The 12,262-nt window shown below is 44.8% G+C and overlaps 2 long non-coding RNA genes across 2 annotated transcripts in view; one reads left to right on the forward strand and one right to left on the reverse strand.

Annotated features, from left to right (window-relative positions):
• LOC137341877 (uncharacterized) overlaps nt 1-4,422 on the forward strand; it is a 51,058-nt gene extending 46,636 nt beyond the window's left edge. Inside the window, exon 3 of the long non-coding RNA XR_010967147.1 lies at nt 3,148-4,422. This is a non-coding gene — a long non-coding RNA (uncharacterized lncRNA). The remainder of the gene's footprint in view (nt 1-3,147) is intronic.
• Nucleotides 1-12,262, reverse strand: part of LOC137341878 (uncharacterized) — a 44,637-nt gene that overhangs the window by 5,087 nt on the left and 27,288 nt on the right. The gene's annotated exons all lie outside the window — the stretch shown is intronic.

The following is a 12,262-nucleotide window of genomic DNA, read 5'->3' on the forward strand; positions in this document are numbered from 1 at the left end:
GGTTAGGTGCACTGTAAAGTATGCCAGAAAGCCTGCGCACAATGTCAAGGAGCATTGAATAGTCCAGCTCCAACTTGGCACAGGAATTTCGCAGAGCTTGGAGCCCATCCTTTCCCACGTGGAACAGGTGGTCACCTCCATCAGCACACCTGTGAAACCTACCATGATGTAAAGTCTGATGACCAATATCACAGCTTCCATTGCAGCACAAACAGCTTCCATTGCAACTCAAACAGCTTCCATCAAAGGTCTAACTGCTGCATTGGAATCTTAGATGGTTGCTGTGGAAGCTCAGACTGCTGCCATCGTGGCTCTGGGTGCCATTGTTGAAAGGGGCTTCCGGGACGTCACATCAATCCAGCAATCTGTTCTTCAACAGATCACAAGGGTTGCTGAGGCGCCGCCCCAGGAGGGTGGCAGTGGCTCCATGGAAGAGGAACCTGCTGTCCTCTCTCAGAATTCCTGCTCCCACCCCTGTCACTCCACCAATGCCCTTGCTGTTGCCTGTCAGCCAGCCAGGCCAGACTACTGCAGCCCAGGCTAAGATGGTGCAGTCTGAAGCCGGGCCCTCTAGGCCCAAAGCTGCTCGAGGTCGTCCTCCAAGGCCATTTGCCGCCTCCTCAATTGAAGGTCAGCAGCCTTCCACCTCCCATGCTGCAGCCACTGGGGAAGCACCTCGTAAGAACAGTACGAAAGGTAAAGGCACACGAATAGACAGGCACTAAGGGAATGCATAAGGGTGAATGGTTTCATTTTATATGCATTATTTAATGAGTGAATTGATGAATTTGGATTTGAATTTGCATTTGGTTTTGGTGGTGGTTTTTATTTCTGTGGTGAACTGAGGGAGGAACCAATATGTGTTGTCAGAAAGAGGATGATGTGATGGTCAGTGATAGAGGAAAGGTAAGGAGTGTGGGACTGTTGGTGAATGGGGAGGTGTAGTTGAGGTTACTGGTCGCTCATGAATGATCTGATCATGTACAGCTATGGGAGAAAATGCCTCCCTTTCTCTTCCTCTTCCTCCACTTCCTCTTGCATTTCCTCCTCCTCTTCCTCCTCACTCTTCTAGCAGCTTGTCCTGCTCAGCGTGGCCTCTCTTCATTCTCCCAGGCATGTTCAATTCCCAGTGGCCGCCTTACCAGGCCACCCATGTCTGGAAGCAACTTTTTTCAGCACAATATTTTAAATAACACAAAAAGTACTGCAAGACCAGCCAGACCACTCCCTGTAGAGTACTTATTTAAACTTTAGCCAAGTATACGAAAGCTCCAAAAACACATACAATTGCACCAGCAGCCAGAAGAAATAATCCAGCAACTAACCTGCAAGTACTTCATGATCCCTTTAAATAGCGTTGGTGGGGTTGGGGAGGGGGGTCTTCATGACTTCATGGTTTAATGCCGTGTTCAGCTGTGGGAGGTTAAGACAGGGCATTGGCTGGAGAGTGGAGTTGCAAAATGGCAGTGGTGGCTTCAAATCAACGTTGTACTCTGATTTGCATCGTAATCTCCTCACTCTGCATGCTGCCGGCAGTCATTAGGCTCGCGCGCAAACACCTTTATCAAAATGGCATCCTGCGCACTTCCCGTCGAAAGAGTGCACACTCGTCTCAGACCCCATTTTTGAGTCTTAGTTGGCTGCATAGTACCTAAAAAACGGGCGCGACACGGCCCAATTTAACCCTCTTGGAGTTCAGGAATAGACACATGACCTGATCTCAAGAGCCAGCTGTCTCCGTCAGTCCACCATGAAATATCTACCACCAAAAAAAATTTTAAAAGTGGCAGGCAATGTTAAGTTTGCATATGATACACAGTATAAGGTGCTTTGAAGTATGTTCCAAACCAGTACACATCTAAAGGCTGAGAGCACATCAATAAATTGCTCAAGCTTCACTCCTGTGGTTTAGGATGTTAACTCAACGTTTGTGGTTTAGGATGTCACCCGAATCCTATGTTAGGACCTTTAAACACACTGTAAGACTTTGTTATCCTACATGTAATATATAGAGAGATATCTTCATTTGTCCTTTCAACCTTGGTAGGGCCCTGAATTATGGTCCTTCCCCTATATCCAGGTTTCTCAAGTAACAAAAGTATTGATTGAGGTTTTTGAATATAGGACTACAACTGTTACACTGGTGTAATGCGGTTGCAGGTAACACTGATGATGCACTTATAGTATAAATTCTGCCTTATCCCGGTGTCAGGGATTGAATTGACAGCGGAACAAAGCAGAGTGAATATCCCTGGAGGACGTAGTCTTACTCAGTTTCACTTGGGAGTCAGTTTAGGCTTTCATATCCGATGTAGACTCCAAGTTAAGTTTCGGTTCCGAAGTTGTTTTGCTTTGGCACCAATGGAGTGTGAACCTGTACACTGGAAATAACTGCTCATGATCTTATTATAAGAATGTTTAATCCATATGTATCAAAATCCTCCCTTTGCTATTTTAACAGAGGCACAAACCCATTTTATCACGTTCGTTAAAATAGCACAGGGAGGAATTTAGTATTTGCAAACTAAGCGTTTGTACGATAACATTGCTCACAGTAATTTTACCAATATAATTTTATAGGCTTCCATTTTTTTTCACATAATCAATAGTTAGTCTGGTTTCACCAATAAACAAGTGGTTTTGGCCCTCTATTTTCAGTTGGCGTAATATCAATGTTGGATGTGCCACTGCTAACGGATTGTCCCAGCCTCAGCAGCAGGCAGATGTGCCAGGGCAAATAGACTACTTGAGGCAGCTCTGAGTGCTCTGCAATACCCTTCTTCCAGCTTTTAGTTTAGTCTCAATTATGCAAAATGCTTGGCAGCCATAAAACCACCTCCCAGGCTGAATAAAGTTGATGAACAGCTACGTTTAAACCATTTTTGTTTGCTTAACAAAATATTTAATTTGTTTTCAATAAAGAACTCTGGATGCAATTCAAATCTCCCGTAGATTTTCTATTTTTTTTAACTTCAGTAAGAAAATAAGTTCTGAAAGAAAAGGCTGTTAACTTGAGAAAAGGAAGTTGAATCTTTCTGTACAGTCAAGTCATTTACAGAAACAAAGCAAGCTGTTACTTCAGTGAACAGAGTTTATCGTTTTATCACCACTATACATTTTTAATGTTAAAAATGTTAATTCCTGCAGGCACACTACTAGGAAAACTACAAATTAGAATGCAAATCATATTCACTGGTCGCATTGTGCTCAATGTGCCCTGAAAGGAGAAACCATTCACAGTCAGCGTGGGCTCTCTTCCTAGAGAAGATCTCCTCCAATAAACTTCAAAAATGGAAGCCTATAAAATTATATTGGTAAAATTACTGTGAGCAATGTTATCCTACAGACGCTGAAAGACGCCCTAGTAAGAACGGGATATGACGCTCGACTCATCGATCGACAGTTCCGACGGGCCACAGCAAAAAATCGCATAGACCTCCTCAGGAGACTAACACGGGACGCAACCAACAGAGTACCCTTTGTCGTCCAGTACTTTCCCGGAGCGGAGAAACTACGCCATGTTCTCCGCAGCCTTCAACATGTCATCAATGAGGACAAACACCTCGCTATGGCCATCCCCACACCTCCACTACTCGCCTTTAAACAGCCACCCAACCTCAAACAGACCATCGTTCGCAGCAAATTACCTAGCTTTCAAGAGAACAGCGTCCACGACACCACACAACCCTGCCACGGTAACCTCTGCAAGACATGCCAGATCATCGACACAGATACCACCATCACACGAGAGGACACCACCCACCAGGTGCATGGTTCATACTCCTGTGACTCGGCCAACGTTGTCTACCTCATACGTTGCAGGAAAGGATGCCCCAGAGCATGGTACATTGGCGAGACCATGCAGACGCTGCGACAACGGATGAACGGACACCGCGCAACAATCGCCAAACAGGAGGGTTCCCTCCCAGTCGGGGAACACTTCAGCAGTCATGGACATTCATCCACCGACCTTCGGGTAAGCGTACTCCAAGGCGGCCTTCGAGACACACGACAACGCAAAATCGTCGAGCAGAAATTGATAGCCAAGTTCCGCACCCATGAGGACGGCCTCAACCGGGATCTTGGGTTCATGTCACGCTACACGTTACCCCACCAGCGAACAAATGTTATCTGTTTTTAATATAATGGGTCATTTGCTGGCTTTCTCTGCCTTCCGGATGTTTCTGCCTCTCTCTGTTTGTTTTTCCTGTTTGTTTTTTTGTTGAATGTGTATTCGGGGGTTCTGCAGGTGACACCTCTCTGTCTGAACACGGTGATTGCCTTGGCAACGGGCAGTTGCAGGGGCAGTCTGTAAACACCATGTATTGTTCTATATGTATAAATGCGTAGGCTTCAAGGAGCTCCTGAACATTTACCTGAGGAAGGAGGAAGCCTCCGAAAGCTTGTGAATTTAAAATAAAATTGCTGGACTATAACTTGGTGTTGTAAAATTGTTTACAATTGTCAACCCCAGTCCATCACCGGCATCTCCACATCATAATAAACTTCACAGCAGAGGTTCAACGAAAGAAAGAAAGACTTGCATTTCTATAGCGCCTTTCATGACTTCAGGTTGTCCCAAAGCACTTTACAGCCAATGAAGTACTTTTATAGTCACTGTTTCAACGTAGAAGAAGAGCCAGGCTGCCACCAAGGTAGACAGTAGCTTGACAGCTCCTACCTTAGACATTCTAAGACCCAACCCATCTTTATCCTGAGGTCAGGACAGATGTGTAGCATTTGAATGCCGCCCGTTCCCCTCCCCCCAACCTCATGGCCATTAACAACCCCTAATCCTTTACTTTGCAACAGTACTGAAATACACACTACCATGGCAAGATGTTGGGCTCATTTAAGAAACAGTTGTAAGGAGAAGACGGTAGGTTTGTTATTCTGGATGGATGAGGTCAAATGAATTGAAGGGCCTTCTTCGAATGAAGTTACTTGTGATGCCAATGCATGCACCTGCAAATTCCAAGCAAGCAAAGTGTACAATTATACTATAGTAAATTCGAATAAAATTCTGAACAGATGTTAGACCATTTCGATTTTATTTCACCTTTCCCATTTTGTTCATTATTTCTCTTCCTGTGTGGAACTGACTGGTCCCTAGGTGACCTGGCCTGGTGAGGAGTAGGGTGGAGGGGGAATAACTTATCTCCGATCCTCTGTGCATTTCATGAAAGAAAGAAAGACTTGCAAGGTCCCACAAACAGCAATGTGATAATGACCAGATATTCTAATTTTAGTGATGTTGGTTGAGGGATAAATATTGGTCAGGACACTGGGGACAACTCCACTGCTCTTCTTCAAATCGTGCCATGGGATCTTTTATATCCACCTTGGTTTAAAGTCTCATCTGAAAGATGGCACCTCTAACAGTGCAGCACTTCTTCAGTTCTGCACTGGAGTGTCAGCCCAGATTCTGTGCTCAAGTCTCTGGAGTGGTTCTGTGAACCTACAACCTTCTAACTCAGAGGCGAGAGTGCTTCCAATTGAGCCACATTTGCTAGGAGACATACCAGAGAGGCAGATGTTATCGCTCTGTGATTTTTCTTCCCCAAGCACCTTACCTCCACCTGCTGCCTTGCATAGAGAGGGCTGATGCATTTGGGAACTTGCCATTTGTGAAAACGGTAGAAGATGATTCCTGGAACTGTGATGCGGTGATATAGGAACATGCCGAGCCACCTGGATCCATTCTTATTGAAACACAGGTCCTCAATGTCAAGGTTAAAATTAACTTCCTCATACTGATGTATAGCCAACTCCTTTCCACTTTAAAATATTTGTCATTGATGTGGAAAGCTTGAGAACTCACGTAGCACACCTTTCCTTCACACAGTGCACTGGGCGAGGTGAGAAAGTGTCATGCAAAACACGTTTTTCCAGTTTCAGATTCAAGAAGCAACCTTTCTGTCCTTCATTACCTCATATTTCACAATATGGTACATTACTAGCCTCTGTCCTCACTAACAATCCTTCAAACACTGGAAAGAACCAACTAATAGGCACACTTACTTAATGCATTAGGTGCTAAAATTCTTATATTACAAGTGACATCACAGAGCCGGGGTTTTTAAAAAATTCGTTCATGGGATGTGGGCGTCGCTGGCAAGGCCAGCATTTATTGCCCATCCCTAATTGCCCTTGAGAAGGTGGTGGTGAGCCGCCTTCTTGAACCGCTGCTGTCCATGTGGTGAAGGTTCTCCCACAGTGCTGTTAGGTAGGGAGTGCCAGGATTTTGAACCAGCGACGATGAAGGAACGGCAATACATTTCCAAGTCGGGATGGTGTGTGACTCGAAGGGTGGGGTGGTAACAAGGAGAGGGGTGTGGTTGATGCTGTATTTATACAGAAAAAGTTCTGGTAATTGAAAATATTATTATCTCCATCTGGTCAGACACCAGCATGTCAGATTATATAACTTTATAAACTTTGTATCAAAATATGACTTGTTCCTCTATGGTTTTTCTCCCAAAATTTGCTCCCCTGCCTTTCTGACAACAATGACTCTTGCTGGATCTATAGGCACCAGCAGCCCTCCTGTACCTCATCCAAGTGGCTATTCTTTATATTGAAACCTGGATGAGCTATTTGACAATGAGGGCATCACACACACAGTGCTTCTTCGACAGCACCTCCCAAATCCAAGACCTTCACCACCTAGAAGGACAAGGGCAGCAGGTGCATGGGAACTCCATCATCTCCAAATGTTTCCCTTCAAGTCACAAACCATCCCAAGTTGAACATACATCACTGTTCCTTCATCGTCACTGGGTCAAAATCCTGGAGCTCCCTACCTTCATCCCATGGATTGCAGTAATTCAAGAAGAAGGCTCACCTTCTCAAGGGCAACTAGGGATGGACAGAAAATACTAGCAACATCTATAACCTGAGAATGAATTTATTTAAAAAATTCCAGAACAGATCATGGTGCAGTTATCAGGAATGGGAACCCTGGTTGATTGTTCCCCTCCTTAACTCAAGTGCCATCAGCTAATTCAACATACATTGAAGAAGCATACCTACAACCTTCTGGCCTATTGTGGTTTATTGGAATATCATGCCTTAAGCCATCGTTGGAGCTTATGACTTTTTTTATAATGTGTTTGACAGTTTTTCTTGGTAAAAAATACTAAACCATGAAGTCTTTCATATCTCACGAAAGGCCCGCCCAAAACCTGTCTTTCTTTTTCAGACATAAACTGAATCTCCCAATATGACATTACTGCACTTTTAACTGACAGTAATTTTTGTGGAAATCTGATGCTCAATTCATAGGCAGCACTACTGCCATTTACTTACACAAAGAAAGATTTACATTTTATGGTGCCTTTCACAACCTCAGGACTTCCCAAAGTCCTTTACAACCAATGAAGTACTTCTGAAGTGTAGTCACTGTTGTAATGTAGGGAACACAGCAGCCAATTTGTACACAGCAGCGTCCCACAAACAGCAATGAGATAATCTCTTTTAGTGATGTTGGTTGAGGGGTAAATATTAACTAGGACACCAGGGAGAACTCCCCTGCTCATCTTTGAAATAGTACCATGGGATCTTTTATGTTCACCTGAGAGGGCAGATAGGGCCTATGTTTAATGTCTCATCCGAAAGACAGCATGTCCAACACTCCCACAGTACTGCATTGAAGTGTCAGCCTGGATTACGTGTTTGAGTCCCCGGAGTGGGACTTGAACCCACAAACTTCAATGACTCGGAGATTAGAGTGCTACCAACTGAGCTAACACACCTGAATATAGTCATTCATGTAGCCTATGGGAATCCCCCCTTCCCCATTCTCCTTACATTTAGATAATGCCTTTCATGTAATGAAATGTCCCAATATGTTTTCTGGGAAGAATGGTGCTCAACGAGCAGGAATCAGGGGAAATGTGGGGGGGACATGACGGAAGGCACTGCCATACAGGTTATTTTGAAGTTGGGCAGGGATGTAGCAAGTCACAGGGGTTTAGAAAGCGAGTGCTGGAATATAGCATTTGAGGGCTCCGCTACTGACAGTGGAGTGGAGGGGGAAGCGGGAACACAATAGATCAAAGTTGGAAGAGGTAACATGCAAGGCTTGAGAAGATGGCAGAGGTATGGTGGAGCAAAGCCATGGAGGTATTTGCAGATGAGAACGAGATTTTTGAAATCAATACACTGGGTGACAGGGAACCAGTGGAAGTCAGTGAAGAAAGGAGTAATGGGTGGGAGTGACTCTGTGCAGGGAAAGAATGTGGACCACAGGGTTTAGGATGAAGGGGAGTTAATGTAGGGGTGAGCTGGGCAGGCTGTTGAGGAGATTGTTGAAGAAATTGAGCCTGGAGGTGACAAAAGTTTGGGTACAGGTTTTCAATGGCAATGGGGGTGAGATGGCAACATAAGCCGATGCTGTTTCAGAGGTGGAAGTGAGCATTCTTGGTAATGGACTAAATCTGGGGCTTGAAGCTCAGCCTAAAGTCGAACACGAAGATTGCACATTGCTGCGTTCAGTTTGGGCGAGCAGCTTGGATGGGGGTGTGGAGTTGGCTGCTGAGATGCAAACTTTCTGCTGGGTTGGATGTTGCCAATGCTGACTTGACGGCAGCTCTGGGTCATTCTGGAGATGTTAGACAGCACAGCGACAGTTGTGAAATCAAAGGCGGAGGCGGTACAGGCAGGGTTGGGAGTCATCAGCGGCTGACCAAATGTTTGTGGATGATGTCGCTGAAAGACAGCATATGTAGATCAGCAGAAGGTGACAGGGCGAGGGCAAGGGTTTTGGGGCAAGCTGGAAGCGATTGTGCAGGCAGAGGAGGAGAAGCCCTTGGAGGAGATGCACTGACCTCATTGGCATTGGTAGGAATAGAACCAGGAGAGGCCTGTGTTGCAGTGATAGAACACAGAGCAGAGAATGAAAGGGTCAACTGTTTTAAAGGCTCAGTGGTAGCACTCTCACTTCTAATTCCGAAAATTGTAGGCTCAGACACAATTTTAGATGACTGTCATCTGGTGCCCACCAAGTTGATTGGTTTAGGTCAGTCTAAGCGACTTCACTATAGATAAAATTTTGAAGCTGGATACACTCCGAAGTACAATTCACAACGTGTTGTGAGAGCACACACATCATCATGTCACTGTGGGACGCTTGGGGGTTCGATTTGAATCCCGATTGCACAATGTTCTCAGCTTGAGGCCGGAGCCATTTTGAGGGCCAGGCTTCATTAACATTCGATCAGTGAGCTGCCAGCGCCCACAGGCAGCACGCCAATCGGGTGGACGGAAAAATATGGTAGCACAGTGCCGAGAAGGAAGTAATAAGTTAAAGAGAAGGCGGTCGGTGGGGGATGGGCTCAAACGGGCTCACAGCGGGCTGCACAAGTTCTGTGCAGTCAGGAGGAACATTCATTTAACTGTGGGAGAGCATCGTAGCCAAATTCGAGGCTGTCCTCACCTAGTATTCATGCACACCCATTCCCTGGCAGGGGTTACTGGATGGTGATCAGGAGTGAGAACCCTGGCTGATCTTTTTTTCTTCTTTCCCTTAGCTGAGGGACACTGGGGTCAATTGTAACATCCCAATTGCTGCCCTGGCTGAAATGAGCAAACTCAGCACATACTGGGAATCAAACCTTAAACCATCTGGCTCAGTACGACACCAGGTAGTGACATTGGGGTAGAAATTGGTAGGCATTGCCCCTGTTTTTCGGGTGTAAAATGGGTGCAGAGCGTACCAATTTAGCAGTAGGACAGCCTGTGCCCAATCTGCGCAGGCGTTGGTCCCATTGCTAAATTTGTGCGGCCCATTTTTCAGATGTACCAGGCAGATGCCTAAAACAGGCGTTAGGCCCCTTAAATATGGTAATAAGGGGCTTAATGCCTGGTGAAGGACCCATCTACACAATTTGTTCATGATGAACAGGCCAGGAGTTGGGGCTGTCCTTCCCCCCGCCCCCCCCACCCCAGCATTCTTCTGCAGCCTCTGCGACTGCCAACTAAAGGTGTGTTTTCAAAACAACTTTTTTTAAAAACCCTTTCTGTGGAGCCAGGAGGAGTAGGAGTGCTCGCCCCAAGTCCACAGTCCTAGCGATCGGCCACCTGGGTGCCTGATCCAACCCTCTTTCCTAGAACTTACCTGAGGGCCGCTACCGGAGGCCCGAAATCCATTTCTCTCATGTGGCGAGATGCCTGTGGTGACCCGAAGATGCAGATGAGATCCACGGCCCAATTTTGGAAGAGCCTCGGGCCTCTCTGTAGGGCGGGCTGCGCGGACCCAGAAACAGGCCCAGTGTCATTTCTATCCCATTATCTAGTAGGACTTGCTGTGTACTGGTCACTGACAGCTCCTAGGGAATCTTCTTAGAACATCTTCAACCTTGTAAACAATAATTTGATTTCATAAAGTGTTTAAATTCTTTTTAAGATACCTGCAGCTGGTATTTTGATCCCCTAAATACTCACCGTATTTTGATTTGATAAATATTTTGTCTAGACGGACTTCATTTCAACCACAAGACTTTTCAGCCTTAATGAAGTAAGGAATGTACTCTTTAATAAACCCTGTCATTACTGAGCAATCGTTTCAAATCTGGTTAGCAAAAAGTACATAAAAGATGCTTTTGAATTTAAGAACCCACATTTCCTGCAGCAATATTAAAACTAGTCCCACCTGACTTTAATTATTGTTAAACAATGCAGAATTTTATAGATGCTGGTTACCTGTCTCCCACTTACATTGAATTACAGGCTGTGGGCATCAGATAACTGATTCTGAATGAATGCTTCTAATTAGTTAAGGATGGAAAACTGTAAAATAAAATCAGCACCAGCCGTTTGTATTAGGAATGGTTGTTAGTGGTGACAGGAGATGGACCAGAATTGTGCTGGTATACATAGGGAAAAATCAGATAAAAATACGTCAAGATTGAAATCACAATTCGAAGCAAGATATGATTGAATTAATTTCTGTTTTTCTCACTGCACCAAGCTTGATGAGGAGAGTATGATGCTTTCGGGTCAAGAGAGTCCTGTACAATAACAGTGATGAATGAGTTAATGTGTTTGTATGAATTCCTCTGGTATTTTAACAAAGGCTGGTTTCTATTGCTGGGTTACATAGCAGACAGAGGAATTCCATACGACTGCTTCCACGTTTTTATTACATAGTATCATGCAGGGCCATGTCAACCCATTTATACATTTGTGAATTGAGTTAACAACCCATGTGTAATATTAAAGTCAAAGGAAAATGTAAGAGGGTGTATATACAAGGTGAAATATACTCCCCAGCAGAGAAACTGGGTCATGTTGTAGGTTAGACACATGTCTTTCACTTTTGGGACCTGGTTTCAGATCCAGCCCAGACTCAGGAGATCAAAGTCACCCAGCTAAAAAGGTCCCATGTGAAAAGAGTGTGAACAGACTCAACTCTGTTCCCAGTGGGCATGGGTTCACACAACAAAACTGACTCTAATTCAGTCCTAATTGGCACTGAGTTGATCACTTCCCTCAGAGAGGGCACAGGGCATCTTATGTGGGTCATGGAAAATTGTCCGCTGGTACAGTGGCAGGTGCCTTTGTGAGTTTGGGGCAGAGGCACATTGTGCAACAGGGTACAGGGAGCTTTACTTTGCTTCTACTGTGCTATACCAGGGCTAACTTGGGACTGCTGTATACTGACAATGGGTGCTCACAATGTGGTGTTCCATTCCACGGCAAAAACTTCCCTCACTTCATCAAGCACAAAACTCACCCCTCACCCCCCATCAAAGAAAAATGCTTCCTCTCCTATCTGGGGAAATGATATTTTTTCTAAGGATTTCTACCTGACAGGAGGCTAATAATACAATAGGGTCCTTGATGACAAACCTCCACAGGGACAAATTGAGCAATTCAGCTTTGCATTGAGTTTCCTGTAATTTTCAATATAACAATGTATCAACAGTTTCAAAGACGCCAGTGTAGAATGAGACTTTCAGGCCTGTTTAAAAGTGTAATTATTTTGCAAATTATGTCAGACTCACTGACTACTGTTGTGTTGCATGCCTTGGTGAGTTTTGGTCTACAAGTCAAAAGAAAAAGCATTCAGGAAATTTTTTGAAAAACGTCCAAACGTATGACCCAATGACATAAATCACATTACTTGTGCTTGACACCATTTATGGTGAAAACGCTGCAGTTCTTCAATGTAGTACTGAGAGAGTGCTGCACTGTTGGAGGTGTTGTCTTTCGAAAGGGACGTTAAACTGCCTGCCCTCTCAGTTGGACGTAAAAGATCCCA

The sequence above is a fragment of the Heptranchias perlo genome, chromosome 24 (genome assembly GCF_035084215.1).
Source record: "Heptranchias perlo isolate sHepPer1 chromosome 24, sHepPer1.hap1, whole genome shotgun sequence".
In the NCBI taxonomy this organism is placed as follows: domain Eukaryota; kingdom Metazoa; phylum Chordata; class Chondrichthyes; order Hexanchiformes; family Hexanchidae; genus Heptranchias; species Heptranchias perlo.